The following is a 17,403-nucleotide window of genomic DNA, read 5'->3' on the forward strand; positions in this document are numbered from 1 at the left end:
TGGGTGGCTCAGTTGGTTAAGCATCTGACTTCAGCTCAGGTTGTGATCTCACAGCTTGTGGGTTCAAGACCTGCATCAGGCTCTGTGCTGGCAGCGTGGAGCCTGCTTGGGATTCTCTCTGTCTCCCTCTCTCTCTGCCCCCTCCCCTGATCTCTCTCTCTCTCTCTCTCTCTCTCTCTCTCTCTCTCTCTCAAAATAAATAAACTTAAAAAAAAAAAAAAAGGAAAATTACCTTCCTTTTTTAATGAAGGACTATTACACTCAACAATGTCCCAACACCATTCTGATCTTGTTTATCAAAAAAAAAGCAACCTATCACTTTTAATGCCTTTATGAAAACTTCATTACATACCAAATCCAATTGTCAAGTCTTTGGGGGCAGGGGGGTATATACAAAAGATTTCTAAGCACCAGCTGCTAGTCCACATTTTCTAAGCAATTTGCACTGCAACAAAGATCCAAACGTGGAAAAATCAGGACTTTCACTTGACATTCGTCATAAAGGCAAGTGTAAAAAAATACATTTTCACTCATTTCATGTGTGCCTTTTCACGTAGGCATTCATGTCTTTGCACGAAGGATTACCTATTGCTGTGTTAATCTGTACTGCCTGCTACTGATATCAAAATGGGTTTAAAGAAATAACTCTTGACATCAAGACTTCTATGCAAACCAGGTGCATGGCCAAGAATATCATCAGCAACATGTAATAAAGTCCTGTATCTAAATGATCACCAAAGCTTTTTTAAAAAGAAATACCAAAAACAGTATCATTTATACGATTTCAATCTCAATTTAAGTGTTCTAACAATTTATGACCTCAGACCCACCTTGGTCCTTCATGTTTGACTACGTTACTCATTAATTCCATAAGCATTACTGAGATTGTCATGCCATAGCAGGCAGCATGCCGGAGGTGGAGGCAGATACTGGTGCTGGAGGCAGATGTTAAATAAAATCCCTGCCCTCATGGTACTGACATTCTGATAAGATACATACATCACTTCCTCTACTGTCCTACAAACACATTTTCCCTCCCAACTTTCCAAACTGGGGTACTAGTATCTCCAGCACCCCCTGCTTACCAAAGACAAAACTTAGGAGTTATTTTTTATTTTCCATTCTCCTTCACATCCCTCCTGGGGTCTCTGATGGCTATTTCTAACCCTGTCTCCTCCACCTGCCTCTCCACCATTATCACCATGTACTCACAAGCCCCAGCTCCCTTTATCAAGCACCCACTCCCCACGTGGCACTATTCTAGATGATGGCAATGGATCAGTGACCACAAATTTAAAAAAAAATCCCTGCTGGGGCGCCTGGGTGGCTCAGTCAGTTAAGCGTCCAACTTCAGCTCAGGTCGTGATCTCACAGTTCATGAGTTTGAGCCCTGCATCCAGCTCTGCGCTGACAGCTCAGAGCCTGGAGCCTGCTTCAGATTCTGTCTCCCTCTCTCTCTCTCTCTTTCTCTCGCTCTCTCTGCCCCTCCCTCACTTGTACTCTGTCTCTCTCAAAAATAAACAAACGTTAAAAAAATTAAAAATAAAAAAATTTAATAAAACCCTGCCTTTTGGAATTTATATTTATGAATTTATATTTGCATAAATTCCTCTTGAAATTTACATTATAGAAAGGAGAGGGAGATAATTACTTAAAACATAAGTAAAGTCTTCAGTGTGTCAAAAAGGGGTAAGTTCTATAGGATAAAAATAAAGAAGGATAAGAGGGATTTGTGAAGATGGCAGGAGACTTTGTAATTGTCAATGCATCAATCAGAGTGGTAGAATAGGTTTCACTGATACAGTAACATTTGAGCAAAGATCTAAACCAGAGAGGAAGTTAGCCATGCGAATATCTGGGGAAGAGCACACAGGAAGAAGAAACAGCAGGTGTAAAGGCCCTGAGGCGGAAACATGCCCAGTCCGTTCAAAGGCTAGAATGGCTGGAGTAGAGTTAGCTGGGGGAGGATATGAGCAGATGAGGTCACAGAGGAAAGGAAGGGGTATCATATGGACCCTTCCAAGTAATTAGAAGGACTTCATTTTTTTACTGTGAAGACAGAGAAATTATAGCAAGTTTTGAGCAGAAGAGTACCACGGTGTGACATGAGGGTTAACAGGATCACTCTATTGAGAACACAGCACAGCGAAGCAAGGACAGAATGAAGGAAAGCAGCTGGGAGGTCCCCAGAATAATCCAGACAAGACAGAATGGTGGCTTGGGTCAAGGTGGCAACAATGGGTATGTTCTGAAGGCCAACTCAATAAGGTTTTCTGATGGACTGGACCTGGACACAGGTCTACATTTCTTCCTTTTCATTGATAATAACTAAGCCCCAGCCCAGACCCTTCTCCTCATTCCTAGATGGCTGGGAAACTGGAAGTTGCTCCTCCCGTCCTCAGTGCTCGCATCTCTCTTCATTCTACAAACCGCAGCAGGACTGGTGTTCAGAACACTCTCCCATCATAGCATCACTTGCTCCCCGTGAGTCTCTTTCCAGAGCACAGACCTGCTCCAAATCCCTCCACCAAGCCCATCTCCTTGCCTGCCTACACCTGCCCCAAGACCTCATACACCCTCCATCACTCCTTCTGGGGTCTCCATCCACCCTTCCTTCCCCTCTCCAACTGCCCTAAATCTTATGACCCAGGCCCTTGAAGGTTCACTGGAGATGCCACCTCCTTTAAGAAGTCTTCCCAAGATGGTCCAGCTCATACTGATTCCTACTCCCTCAGGGTTCCTGTGGCCTTTACCACCTATACCAACTGTTCCACATCAAACTGGCCCAGCTGGACTAGAAAGCAAGAACCCTAAAAAGCAAGAGCCACGCCATCCACTTCTCAGCCCCATACCAACTAATGTATAGAAAGCAATTATAATAGGGGCTGAAAAGAAGGTCATAGCATGTTTTAATTATTATAAATGCATTGTCAACACTGAAAAACTGGGAGCAGTCACATTAAAACTCAAATCTCTGCTTTCTCTTGAAATACTGGAAGGTCAGGCAACACTGGACTCTCATTCTTGAACAGCTAAGTAGCAACTGTCCCCTTTTTTCCCCCCGGTTTATACCCCAGTTCACTCGCTTACTCTTCTCTCAGGTCCTGGTAGGTATTTGAGTTTGTAATCCCTATATTTAGGCACTGGTTACCTTGAGTTTTAAAATTATCAGGTTCTTATGGGAACTAAGTATTTATTGAAGGTAATATTGGGTTTTCTCTTTCATGATATCCAGTGTCAATGGTATTGATTCAGACTTCTCTAATTTGTAAACATAATCAATTACACACATACATAAACAAATATATACATATATATGTATTTCGGAAATGGTCCCTTGAATCTCCCTAATAGACTATAACTCTTACACTATGGGTGAAGTGCCTTGAAACATGGGGATTATATTTCTTGACATGACTCAGCTCAAGAGGGTCAGATATCAGTACATAAACTATACAGAAAGAAAGGAAGACAAGATAAAAATAAATATTATTGATTTTGATGAGCTATTCATCAAACCATTTTAGGAAAAAAGCAGTTGCTAAAATTCTTTTGAACCTAGAAAAAAAGATATGGCTTTGTTGATTTTCTAAAATAAAACATCAGGTGTTAGAGATTGAAATATGTATAGATAAGGGGTAATACATGGGCTTATTCGCCAGACCACCACTGCCTACATTCTAAAAAGAAAAAAGAAAATTGTCATTTCCTAATTATTATTAAATTTCAACAAACTGAGATCACAGGAGGTAAAGTTTTCAGACAAGCCTATCAAGAGTTGAAGACTTAAGCAGTAATTGTTATTGGAAGAGTTTAGGGGAGTCATCTCCTTTGACCTATCACCCATGCCTAGGGCTTTTAATTAAGAGAAAAGCAAATCTGGAAACAGAAATCCAAAGATATTTTAAAGGCACACTGGCTTTATCTGTGCATCAGTCATTACTGCTAGTCTAAGCAAGCAGGCCTTTCTTAGCAAACAGCTTTCCTGATTAGCAATCAGATTTTGGAGACTTTCATGACCACCTCCAGCCTTGTGGTCTGAAAAGCAAATACAGTTCAGTCCAAAGCCCATATTTAAAGCAAACAAACTGAGCATAAAGGTACACTTTCAGACACACTCCAGCAAGATGGGATTCTTTGTCCTTCAAATCACATTTGGTAAATATCTTTTTCCTTCCTCTTGCTCAACCCAGTGTTTTAACTAATAAGCTTTCAAGGGAATGTTTGCTGGCTTAGCACATACTTTACCACCCTTCCCACAAAGACCACCCCCTTCCTCTGCATGCAAAGAGGACAAGAAAGTCTGGCAAATGAATATTAGAGAAAAATTTAATGTTTTTAAAAACATTTAGTAGCGTTTTATAAACCGCATTAAAACACAATGTCGAAAAATGGTCCATGATCATACTCTGCCCAGTTAGCTCCCGATTCTTTTTTAAAAGGAAAGAAAATGAATAAATGAGCATGGTTTGAAACTCAAATAATACAGAAAAGAAAAAGAAAATTTTTCCAGTGTATTAACTTTCATATCTTTTTAGAGAAAAAGTATGCATACCAGCATATATATCTTTTTAAAAAGATTTATACAAAAGACAATGGTATTTATATGATTCTGCAAAACATTTTTTCATTTTCTATAGATACATGAACATACGTGTGTGTGTATGTATTATATATTACATTACATACATAATTTCAAATCAGCACACACACACACACACACAGAGCTAATTCACTCTTCACAAACATGCTGTAATGCAACTTGTACAAATATCCTGGCACGGTTTTAAGTGAGCCTATTTATGAAATTGCTGGTGATTTTACATTTTGAAATATATTGCCAAATTGCTCTTCACTGGTGTCTATTTTAGAGGATAATTTAATCTCAAGCAGTAGTCCCTTTTCTGTATGTGTTATGGACATCAAAACTGACCTGCTTTGTCTCCAGCTGTATCACCGATCAGACAGACACCCCATTGCAGACCTAGCCAAGCTCTCCCAGATGACTCAAAGTACGTGAACCAAACCAGAAACATCTTACAGCAAAGGCGGAGGTTGGCAATCACAGCTTTGTAAAGGGTTCTGTGTGGCTGACTGTTTACTTCTTTCTACATTCTTTGTCTAAGACACAACCTCGGGAAAAGAAAGGGGCTGGGGGTGGGGATTAACATCTCATAAGTACTTGTCTTAGTCCTTTTGGGCTTCTATAACAAAATATGACAGACCGATGGCTTGCAAATAATAGAAATTTATTTCCCACAGTTCTGGAGGCTGGGAAGTCCCAGAACAAAGTGTCAGCATCATCACCTTCTAGTGAGGGCCTTCTTCCTGCTTCATAGCTGGCCTTCTCACTGTGTCTTCACATGATTGAAAGAGCTAGGGATCCCTCAGGAATCTCTTCTGTTCAACACTTAATGATTTAAGTACCTCCCAATCTCTCCATCTCTTCATACCATCATCTTTGGGAGTTAGGATTGCGACATGTGCATTTTGGAGGGACACATTTCATTTAGACCATAGCAGTACTTAACCATGAATACTAGCAGTTGAAAATACTAAGAAAGCAGTAGATAGACCAGAGCCTCAAACCATCTAGAGTTGAACAACTTGGTCCCTCATCATGGTCAAATTCTAAGGAGCTCCCATGATAGCACAAAGAAGCTAGAAGTCCTCAATGAGTGCAGAATGGGGATGCAGGATAGTTAGGAATGTCCAAGGCTTACCTTATTTCTTCCTTTTCTAAGTAGCTTCCTGGGAGTATCTGATTCTCCTCACAATCAGATACCTCTGGGTAATTCACAAAGAGTTGACAAAGTGTGTGGGTGGGCCACACCCCTTGGCTATAAAACCTAGGACTTCCCAAACATGTCCTGCATTTTTATTTCTGCCTCCAAGAGTCTGATTAAATATTTTCCTCAGATAAAAAGGCTTGCAAACGCCTATCTACTGACAACTTCCTACCGCCTCATTCATCAAAAACAACAAAATGCTACTTTTCCAAATTCATCTACATCTATATTAACCACTCTCTCCTTGGAAATTCTAAAGCATTCTATTCATCTAGTTCATCTTTTATTATCTCACTAATTATAAAAATTATGAAAGATGCATAAAGAAAGAGACATAATAAAGAAAGTTTTCCATAGGTCAATCACTTTCTAGGCAGTGCTTTCATTTATACACGTAGACAATGGAGTTTGAGAAAAAAATTCATATTCAAATTTAAATTAGAACATGTGAGACTTGGATAAAATCATTTGATCTTACGGACTGTAAGCTTCTTTATCTATAAAATAGAGTAATACTGCATCTCTCTCATAGGAATGTTGTGAGGATCAAATGAAATCTCCCACCCCACCCAACAAAAGCTGAGAAAGTGCTTAAGTACTTAGCATACTGGACACGCTCAATAAAATGTTAGCTCTCCCAGAAGGGCTTCTATTCTGGCTATCTTTCCCCCAGGATATTTCATTTTATTCCCTCCAGCAGCTGCCAAAGTAACCTTCCATACAGGATACTTTTAACAAGTTTACTTGGAATTTAACTGAATTGTTCTGAACTAAGTAAAATTAATTCAGCATCTCTCATTACTCATAGATTAATGCTAAAGAGCAGCAGTCATTTTTAACCCAATTTTAGAACCACTGAGGACCCAATGTCATGGTTGGAACTCTTGACTTTTTATTTCTGAGAGGAGTCTTTGGTAAAAGTCACTAGTTAGCCTCTTACTTTCCTAGGCACTCTTACACTTTAACCAGACGCCAGAAATGAACCACAGCATTAACAAACTATCCGCAAACTTAAGTCTTCAAAAGAATCACCCTTATGAAACCAAGCACAGATAGTTACCAAGATTCTAAAATTTGTCCTCAAAGGGCCTCAGCTGCATGATGATTGCAGGAAAAATCATTTTCTTTAATTCGTAAAAAGGGTACACCAGCAAATTACACAGAACAATTTCCTAATGTAAGCTAGACTGATGTTGATATTCATTTTTTAAATAAATTACTGGCTTGGATACTGTCTATGTGAGAACATCCAGTAGACTATTTTTGTTTATGAATGAAGTGGCAAATCAATTCTTATTTGAGCAAATAATAATCAATTTGGAAATTTCAGAAGTTATGAACAGAATTATCATGTCATGAATACAGATCTTATTCAGATAGTATAATCAAATTAAATGTTTTATTCGTTACAGGTCAATACAGGACTGAGAAACTACTGTTTGTTCTTATATTAGTAATTACATTAAAATAAATAACAATTGACTACATGTCATTCAAATATGGTATCTTTGAAGGCTTTCAAAGGAAGCCTAATAATTCACAGATTATTTAACATAAAAACTATAAAGAAAAAAATAAAAAGATGTAATATGTCAAACTCTATTAACATATTTATCATAAACATCCCCATTACAGATTTACACAAAAACATGGTTTCTCCTAATGAAAGCAAGTTCTGTTCATTCTTGTACTGGCTCACTGAGTAGGACTAGTGTTGGTTCACTGAACGTGACAAAATTGATCTGATTTTGCTTCATCTGCAACCAAATGATTATAAATAGGCTGGAGCCTTCACAGATGTAATTATACCACAACTCAAACTTTGGTGTATCAATCATTCCGAACCCCAAACATCAGTCAGCACAAGGCTCTCTATAAAAGAAAGGGCAGTTAAGAAGTTACTATCACCCAGCCACATTTTGCTTCAGCTCCCTAAGAAAAACAAGACCAAAACCGTATTTCCCTAGAACATCTTACATACTACAATCCTCACAGGGTCAATTCATCATTCTGCAAATAGGTCGCAAAGATTTTTTAAACGCACCAAAGAGAAAGAAAAAGATTTAAAGGAATAGCAAGCAGGACAAAAAGAACCAGGATGCCCACTTCCCAGGCCCTGCAGTTATAAGCAAAGGTTACCTGTGTTTTTTTCTTTTAAATGAATAACAGAAAGAATAATTCCACACTGCTCTACAGATGCACTTTTACGCAGTGACATTCTCGGCCAAAGGACTGCCATGGAAAGCACAGGGGGAGGTAGGAAACATGTCAATTACCATCAACTTGGTCTACCTAGGTTGAAATAAGAAGATTGCAAAGAAAGAGCAGGAAGCAGAGAAGCCATCCTGAACTGAGCCTTCCATAAACCGGGAAGCATGGCTTGACTTACTAATGGAACTTGAAAACACTTACTCTAAATCTAATTTTGATTTTGATACCCGATTAATGTGGCAGAAGTCAGCTTTTAGCTTTATGTCAGAAAAAAGAAATGTCTCTGAATTTCACCAACACCAAAATCTTATATTTTTTCACATTACAAATAAGTCATTCCCCAAACAAAATTGTAACTTTATGAGAAAACAAAAGAAAATGGTCAACTAGAATCCAAATACCATAAAAAAACACTGACTTTTTTTCCCTTCTCAATCATACGCATTCACAATTTTTATAGAGTTGTAATTAAGGAAGAGACATAAATTTTCAGTCTTCATATTTCCAATACAATTATTTTAATGTCTTGCATCCTTGCTTATTGAGAACTATACTAACACAAAGATAGAAATAGCACAGGTAAATATTAAAATACAGATGGCATTTTAATTATACTATGAAAAATGTCCAATTTTTATGAAACATATAAAATCATACTATATTCCCAAAACCCAAAACATTTTTTTTTAATGTTTGCTTATTTTTGAGAAAGAGACTGAGAGACAGAGTACAATCGGGGAGGGGCAGAAAGAGAGGGAGGGAGACGCAGAATTCAAAGCAGACTCTAGGCTCTGAGCTGTCAGCACAGAGCCTGATGCGGGGCTCAAACTCAGGAACCGTGAGATCACGACCTGGACTAAAGTCAGATGCTTAACGAACTAAGCCACCCAGGCTCCCCTCAAAGACCAAAACACTGTAATTCATAGATTTTCTTTTAGTAAAATAGTTTTGTGAATTTTATCATTGTATGTAAAAAAAGACCCAATTCCTAGAATCATTAATGGAAATTCTTGAAATTCTTGAGATAATATACCAAACTTGTAAATACTTCAGTCAATAGTTATTGGAAGTAATGGAAAATTTTAATCTGTTTTCTTCTAATGGATAAGGAGCATTAGAATGCTTACCATCTTTATGAAAAACAAAGCATTTTTTTATTTAAAGTAATGCATACCATATAGTTATCTAGAAAATCCATCTAAGTTGGTTTGCATTCTCTTCTACCATCTCAGATCTCCACATTTATCCCAAAGAGAAATAACCAGAGACTAGTACTTTTAACAGAGTAACTTAAACAGGAATGGAGAGGAAAAGTAGCAAAGATATGATAGCAAAAATAAATAGAGATACATTGAGACTTAACCCTACTTCTTGACCAAATGTTTTTCACAGAAAAACTGCATTGCAAAAACCCAAGTATTATATGGTACTAGCATAAAGACAGGCATAAATAATCAAAGAAACAGAATTAAGAGTTCTGAGATAAACTCTTACATTTATGGTCAACTGATTTTCTACAAAGATGCTAAGGTAAATCAACAGGGAAAGGACAGTCTTTTCAGCAAATAGTGTTGGAAAAATTGGACATCCATGGGGGGAAGTGAAGGGAGAATTAACATATACCTGAACGTCAGACCACACACAAAACTTAACCCCAAAGGGACCAAAACCTAAGTGTAAGGACTAAAATAACAAAAGTTCTAGAGAAAAACATAGGAAAAAAATCTTAATGACCTTTAGTTATTCAGGGAATATTTAGGAACATCAAAATCATGAGCTTTAGAAGAAAAAACTGATAGACTGAACTTCCTTACAACCAAAAACTTTTAAAACTCAATACCCAAAGAACAAATAATCCAATTTAAGAATGAGCAAAAGGGGCCCCTGGGTGGCTCAGTTGGTTGAGCCGCCGACTTCAGCTCAGGTCATGATCTCGCGGTCAGTGAGTTCAAGCCCCGAGTCGGGCTCTGTGCTGACAGCTCAGAGCCTGGAGCCTGTTTCAGATTCTGTGTCTCCCTCTCTCTGACCCTCCCCCGTTCATGCTCTGTCTCTCTCTGTCTCAAAAATAAATAAACGTTAAAAAAAAAAAATTTAAAAAAAAATATGCAAAGAATCTGAAGAGGCATTTCCCTAAAGAAGATACAGGAGTGGCTAAGAAGCTCACTGATTGCATAACTAGCTCAATAATAAGGAGATAAATTTCATAATTATCATCTTTTGTTCTTTTCAAAAGCTACATAATAGGATGATTTCATTAGAAACTCCAAAGCATTTTTTTTCTCATATCACAGTCGTTTTCAAATCACTGTAGAAAATAATGGTAATAACATCCAGATTGGACAAGAAATGAAACTACAATAAAACCTTGGATTGTGAGTAACTTGTTCTGCGAGTGTTCCACAAGACAAGCAAACACTTCTAATAAATTTTAACTTGACAAACGAGCGATGTCTTCCAATACAAGTAGTACATGACGCCGAACATCACATGATCACAACTGAGCCAATGGTTTCTCTCTCTCTCTCTCTCTCTCTCTCTCTGGCATTGGGGATGAGTGTCTCCCATGTTTGGTTGCTCAATCTCAGGCCGTGGTGTTTGGCAGAAATCAGGGACTTTTCAGAACATTGGAAGATGCCCACAACTGGCACTAGTGTATTTTTTGTCACTTCAAAGCGCCTATGGACACTCCTTTGCTTTTCCATACAGAGAGTAAGCTTAGGAATGCTTTGCTTCATTCTGGGTCAGGCTGCCTGCAGATACAGACCCTTTTCTCTGCTGCCTTATTGCCGGTTACATTAAGTACAGTATATGACAAGAGTTTATTAATGCTGTTCTGTAGTCAACATATGTGCGAGCGTATACAATGGCTCCCATTCAGGAAAAGGTTGAAAAGAAAGGCAGTAAGAAGATGACTGCAGCAAAAGCCAAGAAGCAAATCATCAAGAAGCACGAATGAGGTATGCAAGTGGCTGAAATTGCAAGATTTTATAAGAAGTCGACGTCTGCATCTCATCTGCAGAGGGGGAGAAAAAGGCAGAGGAATCCCTTACTTACTAATGAGATGAGGGAGATGTGTAACATGTGGGAAACAGTGCAAAATTTTGTAGAAATGTACCGCCTGAATAAGCTGTAGCAATGCAAGCGATGACAATGCAATGTCACACTGTCCTCAAAAGGAGCAAAAGCAAGTGTCATTGGATAGGTTCCTTGTTAAAGTTGCACAAAAGGAAAAGATTCCATTGAGCCAATAAATAGCAGTGATTCCATTAGTGATAGTAAAAGTTGTCTTACACAATAACCCTCCTCTCTCGTCTCCCTCACACCAGCCACAGAGGTTTTCAAAAGTAAGTGCAGGTCAATTTGTTTATTTTTCTTTATATATTGTATTTTATTTATTATTTTGTATGATATTACAGTATTGTGATCATTTTTATATGAATATGTTTGGGTTGTGGAACGAATCATCTGAGTTTCTATTATTTCTTATGGGGAAATTCACTTTGATATATAAGTGCTTTGGATTACAAGCATGTTTCCAGAACGAATTATGCTTCCAAACCAAGGTTTTACTGTACTTAGATATAAACTTAATAAAATATGTACAAGATCCATATAAGGAAAACTACAAAACTCATGAAAGAAATCAAAGAAGTTCTAAATAAATGGAGTTATTCCACATACATGGAAAGGAAGACTCAATATTGTCAAGACATCTGTTCTTCTCAACTTGACCTACAGATTCAACACAATCTCAGTCAAAATCCTGGCAAGTTATTTGGTGGATACTGATAAAGTGATTCTAAAATTTACAAGGAAAGGCAAAAAGCCCAGAATAGCCAATACAATATTGAGGGAGAATAAAGTCGGAGGACTAACACTACCCAACTTGAAGATTTACTAAAAGCTACAGTAATCAAGACAGTGTGATACTGATGAAGGCACAGGTGAATAGATCAATGGAACAGAAGAGCAAGCCCAGATACAGACCCATACAAGTACAGTTAACTGATCTTTGACAAAGGAACCAATGCCATTCAATGAAGAAAGGATAGTTTTTCAACAAATGGTGCTGGGATAACTGTAATTTCACATACAAAATATGAATCTAGACAAAGACCTTGACAGCTTTCACAAAAATTAACTCAAAATATCTGTAGATCATTTACCTAAATATAAAACATAAAATTATACGGGCGCCTGGGTGGCGCAGTCGGTTAAGCGTCCGACTTCAGCCAGGTCACGATCTCGCGGTCCGTGAGTTCGAGCCCCGCGTCGGGCTCTGGGCTGATGGCTCGGAGCCTGGAGCCTGTTTCCGATTCTGTGTCTCCCTCTCTCTCTGCCCCTCCCCCGTTCATGCTCTGTCTCTCTCTGTCCCAAAAATAAATAAAAAACGTTGAAAAAAAAAAAAAAAACATAAAATTATAAAACTCTAGAAGACATAATAGAAATATAAAACTCTAGAAAATCTGGATGACCTTGGTTGGGCAGTGACTTTATTTTTTTTAAATTTCTTAACATTTATTCATTTCTGAGAGACAGAGTGCGAGTGGGGGAGGGGCAGAGAGAGAGAGAGAGAGAGAGAGAGACAGACAGACACAGAATCTGGAGCAGCCTCCAGGCTGCTGTCAACACAGAGCCCAACATGGGGCTTGAACCCAAGGACTGCAAGATCATGACCTAAGCTGAAGTCGGACGCTTAACCAACTGAGCCACCCAAGCACCCTGGCAGTGACTTTTAGATACAACAGCAACAATCCATGAAAGAATTAATAACTGATATTCTGGACTTCATTAAAATTAAAAACTTCTGGGGCGCCTGGGTGGCGCAGTCGGTTAAGCGTCCGACTTTAGCCAGGTCACGATCTCGCGGTCCATGAGTTCGAGCCCCGCGTCAGGCTCTGGGCTGATGGCTCGGAGCCTGGAGCCTGTTTCCGATTCTGTGTCTCCCTCTCTCTCTGCCCCTCCCCCGTTCATGCTCTGTCTCTCTCTGTCCCAAAAATAAATAAAAAACGTTGAAAAAAAAAAATTTTTTTTTAAATAAAAAAAAAAAATAATAAAAAAAAAAATTAAAAACTTCTGCTATGAGACAGACACTATTAAGAGAATGAAAAAAGCCACAGAACTGAAAGAAAATATCCACAAAAGACTTACCTAATAAAGGACTGGTATCCAAAACATACAAAGAACTCTTAGAACTCAACAGTAAGAAAACCCTAACAGGCACCTCACCAAAGAAGATATACAGATGGCAAACAAAGATATGTAAAGAGGCTCAAAATCATGTGTTATTAGGAAACTGCAAATAAAAATAATAATGAAATGCCACAGAGGCACATGGGTAGCTCAGTTGGTTAAGCGTCCTACTCTTGATTTCAGCTCAGGTCATGAGCTCACAGTTCGTGAGTTCAAGCCCCACATAAGGCTCTGTGCTGACAGTGTGGAGCCTGCTTGGGATTCTGTCTCCCTCTCTCTCTGCCCCTCTCCTGCTTGTTCTCTCTCTCTCTCTCTCAAAATAAAGAAGTAAACATTATTTTTAAAAATAAGGCTTGATGGGGCGCCTGGGTGGCGCAGTCGGTTAAGCGTCCGACTTCAGCCAGGTCACGATCTCGCGGTCCGTGAGTTCGAGCCCCGCGTCAGGCTCTGGGCTGATGGCTCGGAGCCTGGAGCCTGTTTCCGATTCTGTGTCTCCCTCTCTCTCTGCCCCTCCCCCGTTCATGCTCTGTCTCTCTCTGTCCCAAAAATAAATAAAAAACGTTGAAAAAAAAAATTTAAAAAAAATAAATAAATAAGGCTTGATGAACATAGGTATATAAAATTGGTCTTTATAAGAACACAGAATTCAGGGGTACCTGGGTGGCTCAGTCAGTTAAGCATCCAACTTCGGTTCAGGTCATGTTCTCAAAGTTCCTGGGTTCAAGCCCCATGTCGGGCTCTGTGCTGACAGCTGAGAGCCTGGAGCCTGTTTCAGATTCTGTGTCTCCCCTCTCTCTCTCTGCCCCTCCCCTGCTCACACTCTGTGTTTCTCTCTCTCTCTCAAAAATAAATAAATGTAAAAAAAAATTTTTTTTTTAAATAAAGTCTGTTAATTTAAAAAAGCGATGTCTGTCACAAAAAATAAAATAATAATAAAGTCTAGCATGAAGAAGAAGAAATAATCTTTAAAATTCATGACATGCTTAGAGAATTCTGCTTAAACCAAAAGCCAACTGAGGTTTAGGTGAGAAGAGCCGCTGTTACCCTGCGGTGTTAAAATAAACTCTGGACAACTTTCTGGGAACCTCTCATTTGGCTGCTCCCAAAACAATTGTGTTTACTGTAAACACCAGGATTCTACTACTAGGGAAGCTCCGAAATTATCTTCCTTATCTGCTATTCATTTTAACTATAGGCTCTGAAAAGCCTCCCTTTCTTTGAGACTCAAAAAGCAAGTAATTGAATTAAAAGTATTTTTTCCTAATGTTCCTGAAGACTAAATTCTACTTCTCCTTTGTTAAATAACAGCTCTCTGCCAGTCTCTCCAACACCCAACAGAATTCATAATTGCATCTCTACTCCCACAGAACTTCGTTTTGTGTGTGTGTGTGTGTGTGTGTGTGGTTTTTTTTGTTTTGTTTTGTTTTTACCTCTAGTGATAACATTTTTCACATCATGTGTCAGCTAACTGAATACCAATCTGGCCCATCCCCTACACTGTGAGCCCCTAAAGACAGGGAGTGCCAATCATTTCACACTAACACCTCACACCTAGAAGGCATTCCCAATCAGGACCTTTTTGGATCTAAGTGATAGACATCTAATTCAAACTATCTAACTTGCCAGGAAAGTGAAACCAGAGTTACTGCCTTTAGATGGTGCTGTATCTGAGTTTTGTATACGGTGTGGGGTGTGTGTGTGTGTGTGTGTGTGTGTGTGTGTGTGTGTGTGGGTGTGGGTGTGGGTGTGTGTGGGTGTGGGTGTGGGTGTGTGTGGGTGTGTGATCTCTTGTATCTCCCTACTCTGATCTCTGTGTTAACTTTATTCTCCGAAAGGCTTTCCCTAACTGGTGGCAAAGAGGGAAACTAACAGCTCCAGCTTAAAAAAAAAAAAAAACCCACAAAAAGGAAAAACCTCTTTGCAACAGGGTCAGTGAAAACAGTGGTGTCCTCCATAAACCGATCCTTGTGACCCTGACTAGCCAAGCTTATGTCACAAACCCATAACGGAGGCAGCGAGGCCACCTCCTTTGACGATGATACAGGCTGAAAACAGAGCAAGGGTGACTGACTGCCCAGGGAAAATCTAGGCGGTTTATTGAAAGAGAGAAAGAGAAAAGGGATGCTGAGTGGGTGAAGTCAACAGATGCTCACTACTTTGCAGGGTCTCAAGACTGCTGACTCACTCCTGCCTGGTGAGTATTTATTCACTGTTTATTATGTATAATGCTGAGTTACTGCCTGAACACCCAATAGAAATGCTTGTTTGTAGTGCCTCTCCTTGTACAGGACACGTACTCAAAATGAACTGTCCCCACCTACTGCTCCACATGAGGTGGTTTTGTTTCATTCTCCTGGTCCACGGTGAGGCTATTTTGCATTTGTCTACATTCCTATTATTTTCAGGACATTTCTTTTCTTCTGTCCTATGTGAGTGTCTTCATGCCAAATGTACACCCTGCCAAAAATGAACATGTTGCTAGCTTTTGTCCAGGGGGAGATAAAAGTAAAATCTTGCCAAGCAAACCAGGGCCAGCAGCACCCCAACAGAAACGGCAGGTTTCCATGATGCCCCCTTCCCAGTGTGAGAACACAAATGAGGGCGAGTCTGAAAACACCAGTGCAAGCCCACGCTTTCTCGAGGACACGGTTTCTCTCCAAAATAAAACCAAGATCGCTATGGTTGTTCTGTGCGGCCTCTGGCTGTGGCTTCTTACATGTGTGCGCTGAGGACGTTCCCTGAGAGAGGAGAGGACGACCAGCAAGACGATGGGACAGAGGAGGCGGGGAGGAAGACAATGATACACTGTACATGTAAATACGTCAGGATCAGATCTATCTTCCATTTGTACAATGCTAGGAGTCTCTCGAATAACTGGGAATGACTATTTGGGGCAGTTTCAGAAGCACTTTATGGCATAAACAAAATGGCTTTTCCCTAGTTGACCCGATCCATTTCATCCAGGCTCTCTTATCTTATACTAACCTGATTTTGCTTAAGTTACTGTCTGTCTCCGGCTTTCACAGGAGCTTTCTTTTATGGATTTTCCATCCAGCAAATGTTTCTGTTCCACGGCTGGGCAGATCCGACCACAGCATGCTTGGCTACAGACCACAGCAGCTCACCCACAGCAGCTCCGACCTGGAGGGGGAAAGCCAGAAGCCATTGGAGGGATTCATATTCACAAACACACACACACACACTCTCTCTCTCTCAAGAGTTTATGTTTGGCAGGATAACCCCAAATGTTTTCCAATTGTTTAAAATCATTAAGGAACAGAGACAACAGCTTATGAGGTGTCCTAAAGACAAGTGTGGGCTATCCTAAAGGAGGACTAAGGTATTTAACCATTATTGAGAAGGTTCGGCCAAACGATTATACTCTGTTTGTGGAAAATTCAAAAGCCAGATGTTTTAATTAACCACAGAAAACACAAGCTACAACTAAAATTTCATGAACACAGTGATCTGCCCTGTGGAAAACCACAGGAATGTTCTGGCAAGACTCAGTCTGAATTCTTGGGACACAGAGGGCTAGAATCATTCCCCTTAGGAACTCGAACAGAAAATTAACTTGCTCAATATGTTTTAAAAAGTAAAATGAAACCCAGATTTAATCTCAATCAAATAGAAAAACATTTCGGGACTTCAAAGGGCACCACACCAAAAGACACATTAGGGGAAGGTCATAAAGAATCCCAGTGTGGTTCAGGATTTAAAATGCATTTTCAATGCAAAGTGAATGCTGTAACAGAAAATTTTATAGGCTAAATAATCCAAAGGGGAAACTAATCATCTTTCATTTCCTAATAGAGAAAAATGATATATGAAACCAATATTCAACAAGTGAGTTATAAATATTATCAAATGTATAATATATTCGGGCAAAAGGAATCTCTTAACTCTCCTCCTTCATGCCAAACCTGTGGCCTGGCCCACGCTAGCTACCATGCTTCAGCTTGAGGAATCAAGGCATCCAGAAAGACAGTGCTAAAATAACTTCTGCTCACTGGTACTGCAAGTTAACAATTCTGGCACGGAAAACTAAAATGAGGGAAACTTACAAAAGCAATTAGTGAACAACTAAGAACTAATAAATTAAGAAGTCCTCATTTGTTAATTATAGTATTAGCTATGACAACATCTATAAATGCTAAACATTGAAAGCCTGTTCGAGAGGGAACAGGACAAGTGTTATTTTCAGATACTG

At 39.3% G+C, this 17,403-nt stretch overlaps 1 protein-coding gene across 6 annotated transcripts in view; it reads right to left on the reverse strand.

The window, feature by feature from the left end:
• The window catches only part of APBB2 (amyloid beta precursor protein binding family B member 2), a 382,316-nt gene that overhangs the window by 288,519 nt on the left and 76,394 nt on the right, over positions 1–17,403 (reverse strand). For all 6 annotated transcript variants that reach the window (XM_049631938.1, XM_049631929.1, XM_049631928.1 and 3 more), the window contains one exon: positions 16,179–16,334. The gene's annotated coding sequence lies outside the window, so the exon portion shown is untranslated. The remainder of the gene's footprint in view (positions 1–16,178; positions 16,335–17,403) is intronic.

Source organism: Panthera uncia, chromosome B1 (assembly GCF_023721935.1).
Source record: "Panthera uncia isolate 11264 chromosome B1, Puncia_PCG_1.0, whole genome shotgun sequence".
NCBI classification, from domain to species: Eukaryota; Metazoa; Chordata; class Mammalia; order Carnivora; family Felidae; genus Panthera; species Panthera uncia.